The sequence below is a fragment of the Borostomias antarcticus genome (genome assembly GCF_949987555.1).
Source record: "Borostomias antarcticus genome assembly, chromosome: 6".
Classification (NCBI taxonomy): Eukaryota; Metazoa; Chordata; class Actinopteri; order Stomiiformes; family Stomiidae; genus Borostomias; species Borostomias antarcticus.
Genome location: NC_140239.1, coordinates 27,413,259 through 27,423,787, shown reverse-complemented (window position 1 = coordinate 27,423,787; position 10,529 = coordinate 27,413,259).

Sequence of the window (10,529 nt, the reverse complement as noted above, 5' to 3'; positions counted from 1 at the left end):
GGTGTCTCAAGAACAAACGGTGGCTTAAAAGGAATCTGGACGCCACTGCTCCGCCAAGTGAAAATAGTGAATCTGCTCAAGAGGCAGACAGCATTTTAAAAATTCCTCTCCCACCAAAAAGCGCTTCAAAACCGTCTTCTGGACACACTGAAAGGGTTAAGCTGTGCTGTGGACCCATGCAAAGGACTGACGTGTGCTCAAGACCTGTTGAGCCCAAATATATCGAGGAGCTCCTTCAATCCCCCCAAGAGTCTCTGGCATCTCAAAACACATGGCATGTATTTGAAAGGCCTACAATGACCAGACAAGGGACTAGGTTGCCAACAGAGACCCATGGCGTTTTTCAGCCACCTATTAAACACCAGCAAATGAATGAGAGGTATCCTGAGCATGATCATGGGATTGAACCGAGTCTGAAGACCCACAATGGTTCTGAGGTCTCTCCTCAGCCGAAACCACAGACTGAGCTGACCCAAGAACCTCAGGTAGTGTTCAAGGTGCCTTTACCCCCAAGAAGAAGGGCAAGGCTATCTTCTGTGCACAGAGAAAGGATTGAGATGTCCAATAAACCTATACAACACAGTAGGGCCTTAGCAAACTCTGTAGAAGAGTTTAAAATGCCTACAGAATCCAAAAAGGCTGAGCAAAGGTTTGGTGTTTTCCCTGCACCTGTGCAACTGACTGAACCACCATCAACAGTGCCTCAAGGAAAGTCCAAGATGCTTTCCACACCCAGGCAATGGTCTGATGAAGATCCCCGCCGCTCCTTCGAGAGGGGCAAGGTTTTTCAAAAGGACAGAAGCGTAACCCCATACACTTACCAAATATTAACTGGGGACGATGAAGAGGAGACAGACAAGAGGAATCTGCATCGAGTAGAAGATTCAATTGATGAGTCCAATGCCAAGGAACAGCAGGCGGACTTCCCCTGTGATGGTAGGGCCCACTGCCCCCTAAAAACAAGCTCAGCGACGAGCACCTTTTCAAGGGCATTTGGACATGATACAGCCATAGTACCATCCACACATCAAGGCATTCTTAGTTCTGTAAATATGACCAAGCAGTCCAGAAAAGCACTTAATTTTTCCTTCCAGAGTCGCAAGGAGAGTAACGACAAACTGGATATGCCTGGAAGAAGCTGCACAGAAACCCGACGCACCAGTGCGATATTCTTTCCCCCTCAGACACCCGAGGCCACTACTTTTGGTCAATGCACTTGTAAAGTGGTGAGCACCACCTTAAAACGCCACTACAGCTATGAGGCACAGGAGGAGAATGAGCATAATGGCAGCAAGACTTTGAAGAGTCGAAGAATCTATAAACCCTCCCTATCCATTCCCATATATTATTCAGGCAAGTGTGTACCTTCCAATGTGCCTGCTCTCCCAATGCCAAGTGATTCATATTCTATACTTGAGGGAGAGCTTAATGATGGCCTTAGTTCTGAAACTGAAGGTGCCCGGTTGAGCTCATCCAGCCACATCCTGGGCGAGGCAAGTTTCTCAGGCAAAAGGAGCAGGAGCGGAACGATGATGAGGGGAAAAGAGAAGCCAGCAACCAGCTCAGAGACAGAGACAGGCAAACCACTTCGTAAGAGAAGGAAGGAGACAAACACGAAAGCCCCATCAGAGGAGAGAGACTCAGATCATGGGATTGAACCGAGTCTGAAGACCCACAATGGTTCTGAGGTCTCTCCTCAGCCGAAACCACAGACTGAGCTGACCCAAGAACCTCAGGTAGTGTTCAAGGTGCCTTTACCCCCAAGAAGAAGGGCAAGGCTATCTTCTGTGCACAGAGAAAGGATTGAGATGTCCAATAAACCTATACAACACAGTAGGGCCTTAGCAAACTCTGTAGAAGAGTTTAAAATGCCTACAGAATCCAAAAAGGCTGAGCAAAGGTTTGGTGTTTTCCCTGCACCTGTGCAACTGACTGAACCACCATCAACAGTGCCTCAAGGAAAGTCCAAGATGCTTTCCACACCCAGGCAATGGTCTGATGAAGATCCCCGCCGCTCCTTCGAGAGGGGCAAGGTTTTTCAAAAGGACAGAAGCGTAACCCCATACACTTACCAAATATTAACTGGGGACGATGAAGAGGAGACAGACAAGAGGAATCTGCATCGAGTAGAAGATTCAATTGATGAGTCCAATGCCAAGGAACAGCAGGCGGACTTCCCCTGTGATGGTAGGGCCCACTGCCCCCTAAAAACAAGCTCAGCGACGAGCACCTTTTCAAGGGCATTTGGACATGATACAGCCATAGTACCATCCACACATCAAGGCATTCTTAGTTCGGTAAATATGACCAAGCAGTCCAGAAAAGCACTTAATTTTTCCTTCCAGAGTCGCAAGGAGAGTAACGACAAACTGGATATGCCTGGAAGAAGCTGCATAGAAACCCGACGCACCAGTGCGATATTCTTTCCCCCTCAGACACCCGAGGCCACTACTTTTGGTCAATGCACTTGTAAAGTGGTGAGCACCACCTTAAAACGCCACTACAGCTATGAGGCACAGGAGGAGAATGAGCATAATGGCAGCAAGACTTTGAAGAGTCGAAGAATCTATAAACCCTCCCTATCCATTCCCATATATTATTCAGGCAAGTGTGTACCTTCCAATGTGCCTGCTCTCCCAATGCCAAGTGATTCATATTCTATACTTGAGGGAGAGCTTAATGATGGCCTTAGTTCTGAAACTGAAGGTGCCCGGTTGAGCTCATCCAGCCACATCCTGGGCGAGGCAAGTTTCTCAGGCAAAAGGAGCAGGAGCGGAACGATGATGAGGGGAAAAGAGAAGCCAGCAACCAGCTCAGAGACAGAGACAGGCAAACCACTTCGTAAGAGAAGGAAGGAGACAAACACGAAAGCCCCATCAGAGGAGAGAGACTCAGATCATGGGATTGAACCGAGTCTGAAGACCCACAATGGTTCTGAGGTCTCTCCTCAGCCAAAACCACAGACTGAGCTGACCCAAGAACCTCAGGTAGTGTTCAAGGTGCCTTTACCCCCAAGAAGAAGGGCAAGGCTATCTTCTGTGCACAGAGAAAGGATTGAGATGTCCAATAAACCTATACAACACAGTAGGGCCTTAGCAAACTCTGTAGAAGAGTTTAAAATGCCTACAGAATCCAAAAAGGCTGAGCAAAGGTTTGGTGTTTTCCCTGCACCTGTGCAACTGACTGAACCACCATCAACAGTGCCTCAAGGAAAGTCCAAGATGCTTTCCACACCCAGGCAATGGTCTGATGAAGATCCCCGCTGCTCCTTCGAGAGGGGCAAGGTTTTTCAAAAGGACAGAAGCGTAACCCCATACACTTACCAAATATTAACTGGGGACGATGAAGAGGAGACAGACAAGAGGAATCTGCATCGAGTAGAAGATTCAATTGATGAGTCCAATGCCAAGGAACAGCAGGCGGACTTCCCCTGTGATGGTAAGGCCCACTGCCCCCTAAAAACAAGCTCAGCGAAGAGCACCTTTTCAAGGGCATTTGGACATGATACAGCCATAGTACCATCCACACATCAAGGCATTCTTAGTTCGGTAAATATGACCAAGCAGTCCAGAAAAGCACTTAATTTTTCCTTCCAGAGTCGCAAGGAGAGTAACGACAAACTGGATATGCCTGGAAGTAGCTGCACAGAAACCCGACGCACCAGTGCGATATTCTTTCCCCCTCAGACACCCGAGGCCACTACTTTTGGTCAATGCACTTGTAAAGTGGTGAGCACCACCTTAAAACGCTACTACAGCTATGAGGCACAGGAGGAGAATGAGCATAATGGCAGCAAGACTTTGAAGAGTCGAAGAATCTATAAACCCTCCCTATCAATTCCCATATATTATTCAGGCGAGGGTGTACCTTCCAATGTACCTGCCCTCCCAATGCCAAGTGATTCATATTCTATACTTGAGGGAGAGCTTAGTGATGGCCTTATTTCTGAAACTGAATGTGCCCGGTTGAGCTCGTCCAGCCACATCCTGGGCGAGGCAAGTTTCTCGGGCAAAAGGAGCAGGAGCGGAACGATGATGATGGGAAAAGAGAAGCCAGCAACCAGCTCAGAGACAGAGACAGGCAAACCACTTCGTAAGAGAAGGAAGGAGACAAACACGAAAGCCCCATCAGAGGAGAGAGATTCAGATTTGTAGAGTTAATTTCCCATCACTACTTTGCAACTTCTCTTGTATTACTATGCAACTTGTCTTGTATTATTTTATTCAAACCCATACATTCTGATGTTGAACGAAAATTAAAATAAAATATACAGCATGGTAATCCTCTGTAGCATCATAATAATCTGTGTTGAAGTTAATTGGTATATCTATTGCTGATGACTATTTGATGGATCAATAGAACAGAATCAACCTGTGAAGCATCAATAGAATACAAGAAAAATTCACAAGCGTGTGTTTCCAGGTGAGATATTTAAGCAATTGACCACGAGAGGCAGTGGGTTACAGGGAATTTTACCACAGCTACGGGGCGTTGTTAGGCCCGACGCGATAGCGGAGATGAGATTGACGGCGCATTAATACTAATTGTTATGCAGTCGCAGCCGTGGGTTACAGAGTATTTTACCAAAGCTGCTAGCCAATCAGAATCAAGTATCCAAACTCTCCGTTGTAGAATTGCACATTAATCCCATGTGGTCACCAACCTGCGATGTGGTTCAGCCGGCTGTAGAACAGACCTCCACTGCTCCTCTGTGCTGTTGGACGATGTTAGACCTCCACTGCTCCCGAAGCCCCGTCGCTGAGTGAGCGTGTGTCCAGCAGACCTCAGGTCCTCCAGACGAGACTCGGCCTCAGACATCACACTCAGCACGGCCTGCACAGCACAACAAAGGGTAGGGGGTGATACATTTAAAATAACAAACTAATAAATAAATAAATAAATGAATGAATGAATGAATGAATGAATGAATGAATGAATGAATGAATAATAAAAGTATAATAATAATAACACTAATAATAACAACAATAATAATAATAATAATAATAACATGCAATTATTACTTTTTGTTATTATTTTGCCATGGGCCATTTAGAATATTTTGAAGAAAATGCACATACTGTAGAAGGACCAAATACCTTAGTATTGTGTTACTAATATTTAAAGACTCATTGTTGCTTACATTAAGTGCCATTGGTAGCCAGAGGCCTCCCTTCACCATAAAACAGGTCTATGGTTACTAATGATCCCTGGGATGAGCTCCCTCACCTGGGCCGTGAGTAGTTTCTGTTCAGCCTGGCTACGGGTGGCCGAACCATCATCGACTACAGAGTCAACCTGTTGTCGCAGGGCCGTAAACCAGGCGCCGGTGTCTCTTGCCAGCGTCTGGAAGACCTGGGTCTCAGCAGCAAGAGATCTCTGATCGGCTTCGGAGGCGAGTATGATGGTCTGGAGATCGCGGAAGCGCTCCAGTAGCCTGCCAGCGTGCTGAAGGAAGGACGCCTCCTTGAGTGTGCTTCTGTGTAACGATGTCACCAGATCAACAAGGGCCTCCGCCTGCTCACTGCAAGGGGAATTGAAGATGGTCAAGTCTGTGTGTGAGGAGGCCATACAATCTTGCAATGTGTGACTAGTATCATTACGATTCTCATATTATTTTCATCACAGGATATACATGCGTGATGTAGGATATGCATAAAATATGAAATATGAGATGAGATATGAAAAGACTTTTGATAGATTGTTTACCTGTGCTCGAGTACTTCCTTTTGCAGACAACTAAGGTCCTCTCCTTCCTCTGCTTTCGGTTCTGACGCTTTCAACCACTGCTCTAGACTCTCACACTGCTTCTGCAGACTAGCACACGTGGGAATTCTCATTAGTCGACACACCCATTTACAAACAGCAGTGACATTCAGGTTGAGCGGAGAGATTAGGAAGAAGAATGCATCCTGAACTCGAGAGAGCAGGATTAACTTGTTTCACGACCCGTCATGCATGAAATGACATGGAACTGAACTTGAAGCAGTATGGTGTTATAGTCTGTGCAAAGTCTGCAGTCAGTGGCCATGTGCATATACTTAGAAGTATTTTTTTTTGAGAAAGTGAACAGCTGGAAAATTAGCATAACATTTCACATTTTTCACATAGGGTTTCCCAGGATAAAAATTGAAAAACATATTTTTGAATACATTAGACAAACAGATTTTGGAGTTAACCCCAAAATGGGTGTAAACCTGTGACTGTTAGTACCTCGCCATTCTCCAGACGTCCTCCTCAGCCTGCGCAGTCGTGAGAGCCAGAAGCTGCCGGGCTGCGCAGACGCTCTCCTGCAGACGCAGGCAGTCTGCAGCCAGGTCCTGCAGGCTCTGAGGGCCGGTCACGGAGGCCAGGAGACGCAGCTCCTCCATCAGGCCGTCCGCCTGCTCCGCCTGCGTCTGCAGCTGCGCAGACAGCTCCTACGCCGAGAGAGAAGACGTTTTTTATTTTGTAATTTTTTTTATTTTGTAATTTTGTATCTTTTGTTTTTAATTTTTTAATTTTTTAATTTTGTATCTTTTGTTTATTGTATATTTTATTGTCTTTTTTATCCTGTACGGTGACCTTGAGTGACTTAAAAGGCGCCTTATAGATAAAATGTATTATTATTATTATTATTATTATTACAACATTACTATGTGTAGATGTACTTCTCAATCTGAACAAAATATGAGGCCTTAGAAATGGCTTCTTTTTAAATTTTATTTTAAATGTACCTGGATTTGTGTACAGAGATCTGTGGGATCCGAGGCAGCGAGGCGGCCCAGTGCATCCTGGATCTTCTGGACAGACGACTCACACTCCGCCATCTTGGCGGTCACCTGTCCCTTAGCTGCCACCAACTGCCTGTGGATTTCCCCCGTCTCCGAGAAGAACTCGTTCACCTGATCGATCTTCTTCCTCATTTGGGTCCCGATAACCTGGAAGAGGAGGATGAGGAGAGTCAACTCTATATGCATAGCACTTATGTAATGTAAAGGGTGCGATAAAATTGACTTTCACAAAAATAAATGAGCAAAAACAGCTAAAATGGTGCCTACTGCAAGGTAACAGAAATGGTGGACTGTTAGACCAAGAATTGTATTATTTTATTTTTATATTATTCCAGACTCTCCTATTTCCCATTCTTCCGCCCGAGGCTGACCCGCGTCTCACCCACCTGGAGTTCCAGAGGGGGCTCCTGGCTCTGCAGCAGCGCCTGGATCTCAGAGGCCCTCCGCTGGAAGCGCTCCAGGTTGTCCTCCTGGGCCTGGAGCTCATTCTGGGGAAGGACCAGAGATCAGGAGAGGTAGGGACGGGTTAACTAAACTACTCTGTAAGCTTCACAACCCAGCATGAAGTGAAAGACACATTTCACTGAGAATTCAACAATTCAGCCGGAGGATCTTTGCCTTAATTATTATAATTTATTATTATTGAATATTGTATTTGTTCTGTTGTTATTTGTGTATTTGTGTGAACTCGTCAACACTGTAAATGAGGGAAACCTCAGTGCTTTACGAGTATAAATAAAGGTTTGAAATGAAATGAAAATCAACCGTATGAAATCACACACTGCAAAAAACGCAGAGGATGGCCGGGTGACTTTACCTGCATGGCCGTGACCTCCTCCTCACTCTGGAAGAGGTGTGACTGGGCAAAGGAGGCCATTTTATTGGTGGTCCAGTTCTCCACCTCCTCGCCCAGCTGGAGAAGCCCCTCCCACAGAGCCAGCCCCACACGCAGGTTGTCCAGGTGGGAGTCCGTTCTCTCCGTGACCTTGGGGGAGAACATCTGATTTAGGCTTACAGTGTCAAATCAAATCGAATCAAATTAAACTTTATTTGTATAGCGTGTCGGAATTGGTATGACATTCATCAACACATGAATCTCATTTCCCATTTACACTGGCTGTGATATTTCTGTTCACTGTTTTTTTAATCCGATCTATATTCCACGTTAGAGAACTGTCTTTCTAACAACTTAAATTCCAAGGTACAGTAGCCACCCTGTAGCCACCAAGTAATTCCACGGCCATTTCCTCTAACATCCTGGTAACTTGTCCCCCGTTAACCAAAGTATTATATTGACAGTTACATCTGGAACAACACTCAGCGGCTCAAACTTGCACAAACATACTACAAAATATAAACAAACAACATACAAACTGGCAAAAAAAGCGCAACTGACAAGGCTGTAAGACATTACATTACAGTCATTTAGCAGACGCTTTTATCCAAAGCGACTAACAATAATTGCATTTAACGTAGGAAAAGCCAACGTTCTACTACTCACCAGAACTCACAAGTGCATCTCCTCTCTAAAACAAGTGACTAAGAGCATAATCTAGTGCTGAAGGCAAAGTGCAAGAATAGCAATCTAAAATACAGTAGGTGCTTAAGAGAGTAAGAGAGTAAGTGAGAGAGAGAAGGTGTCAGGGTCCAGGGTGTGGTGGGGCGGGGCGGGGCAGGATGGGGCGGGGCAGGGCGGGGCGAGGCGGGGCGGGGCGAACTCACATCCAGCCAGCGGTCCATGAGCGCGGCCGCCTCGCCCTTGAAGGGGGCGTCTGCGCAGTCGGGGATCTTGCGCAGCTGAGTCTGCAGTTGTCTGCAGATGCTGCGGATCTCCTCCACCCCGTCTCCAAGTTCACATAGCTCCGCCTTGCTGGCATGCACCTGAACAAAAACAAGCGCTCATAAATAGACACATACATTGATACATACCTATCAAACTAACAAAGTGAGCACATTCACACACATAAAGTAATGCCCACTCAGGCATACACATTTCCACAAAAAAAAAAAGTTATTATTTAGGAAAAAGAAAATGAGAGTGCTGCCATCTAGTGGTCGCAACTGGATACAGCACGTTAACACCATGAGTGTTCTCCACAGTGGTCACACTTCACTGAGGATGTTAACTATCAGCTTGTAGATCCACGACATGTTCCTGCTCTGAGAATCCTTATCATCAGAGTCCACACAACGGCGAATGACTTAGTTAAAGGAGTAGTAAAGGCAAAATGCATGTTTAACCCTGTTTTAAGGTTACTTATGATCATATACAATGGTTCAGATCAAAACGTTGACAAAACTAGCACTTTTGAGAGTTCTGATAATTGCTCTACCACTGTTTTGGATGTGGGTGGGCACCGTGAAAAATCATTCAAAAAACATAAACTCTCAATTTCAAAGACTCATAAGTAACCTTAAAACAGGGCTAAACATGCATTTTCCCTTGACTACTCCTTTAATGAAAGTGAACGCTACCTTAGTGAGGAGTCTCTGCAGGTTGTCTTTGCCCATGTAGGAGGCCTGTTGAGCGATGGTGCGCTCTGCCCTCTGTAAGGTGCTGCTCAGGTCACTACGGACGCTCTGGAACCTCTTCAGCAGCTCTGCCAGGTCCCGGCACTGGGCCAGCCTCCATAGAGAACACACACCGTGAGATTAGAGGCTGATCTTATCATACACAAGCAAATAAACACACACACACACACACACACACACACACAAATTACATTATTAAATACACACACGGACAGTCATCACACAGTTATTTATTTTACTAATGATTATGTACCAATGATTTAGAGGTGACATCGATTTTATAAGCCCTTAGGGGTTTTCTAGATGTTCACCTGCAAATAAATGAATCTAAAATCTAAATCCAAAACATAAACACCCATGGAAGAGCAAGTACATGAATAAACAAGCACACACAACAGCAAACGAGTGGAGTCAAATATACTGTAGTTCAGTGACTAAGTGTGATTGAAGATATTAGATCAATGTAATCTCTGAGCTGAGCTGACACTCACTGAGTAACCTTGAGTTGCTTTTACATCTGTTAATCATACGTCTCCAGGCAGTATGAAGCTGCTGTTTTTTTGCTTCCCTCTGGAATATGTAGAGGTGGGTCGTATGCCCACCTCCCTTGTTCTCTGTAAAGCGCATTGTGTTGCCTCTGGGTATGAAATGCGCTATACAAATAAAGCTTTGATTGATTGATTGATTGATTGTGATAGGCTCATTACAGCGCTGGTATTCATTTCTGCAGAAACTCAAATAAGCTGTGATCTGTGATTTCTATAAGCCTGTGGTTACTTCTCTTGTCTGGTAATTACCTCCGCCCCAGAGACAGCGCAGGGTGAGAGGTCATGTTTTCTGTAGCGTGTGTTCTTGTGTTTGTTTATTTGTTAGCAGGATTATGGAAAAACTACTCGACCGATTTTCACGAATCTTGAAGGAAGGGTGTAGCATGATTCAACTTAGAATCCATTAAATCTTGGAGTGGGTCTGAATCACGGGGCGGGACCACGAGAGGTTTCTTGGTTGTTTGTTTGTTTGTTAGCAGGATTATGCAAAAGTCTCAGTCTCAGTATGCTCTCCTGTGCTATCAAGAGCCAAATGTTGAATCAAAGGTACCATTCGAAACAGAACTTTTCTGCTGTAAACTTCACTTTCACTTCTGCACTAGTCCTAGTTGGAGATGGGGGGGCGCTGCTTGAAAAGCAGCTGATCACAATTAGGCTACAAATCCTGACCTCACGTTGG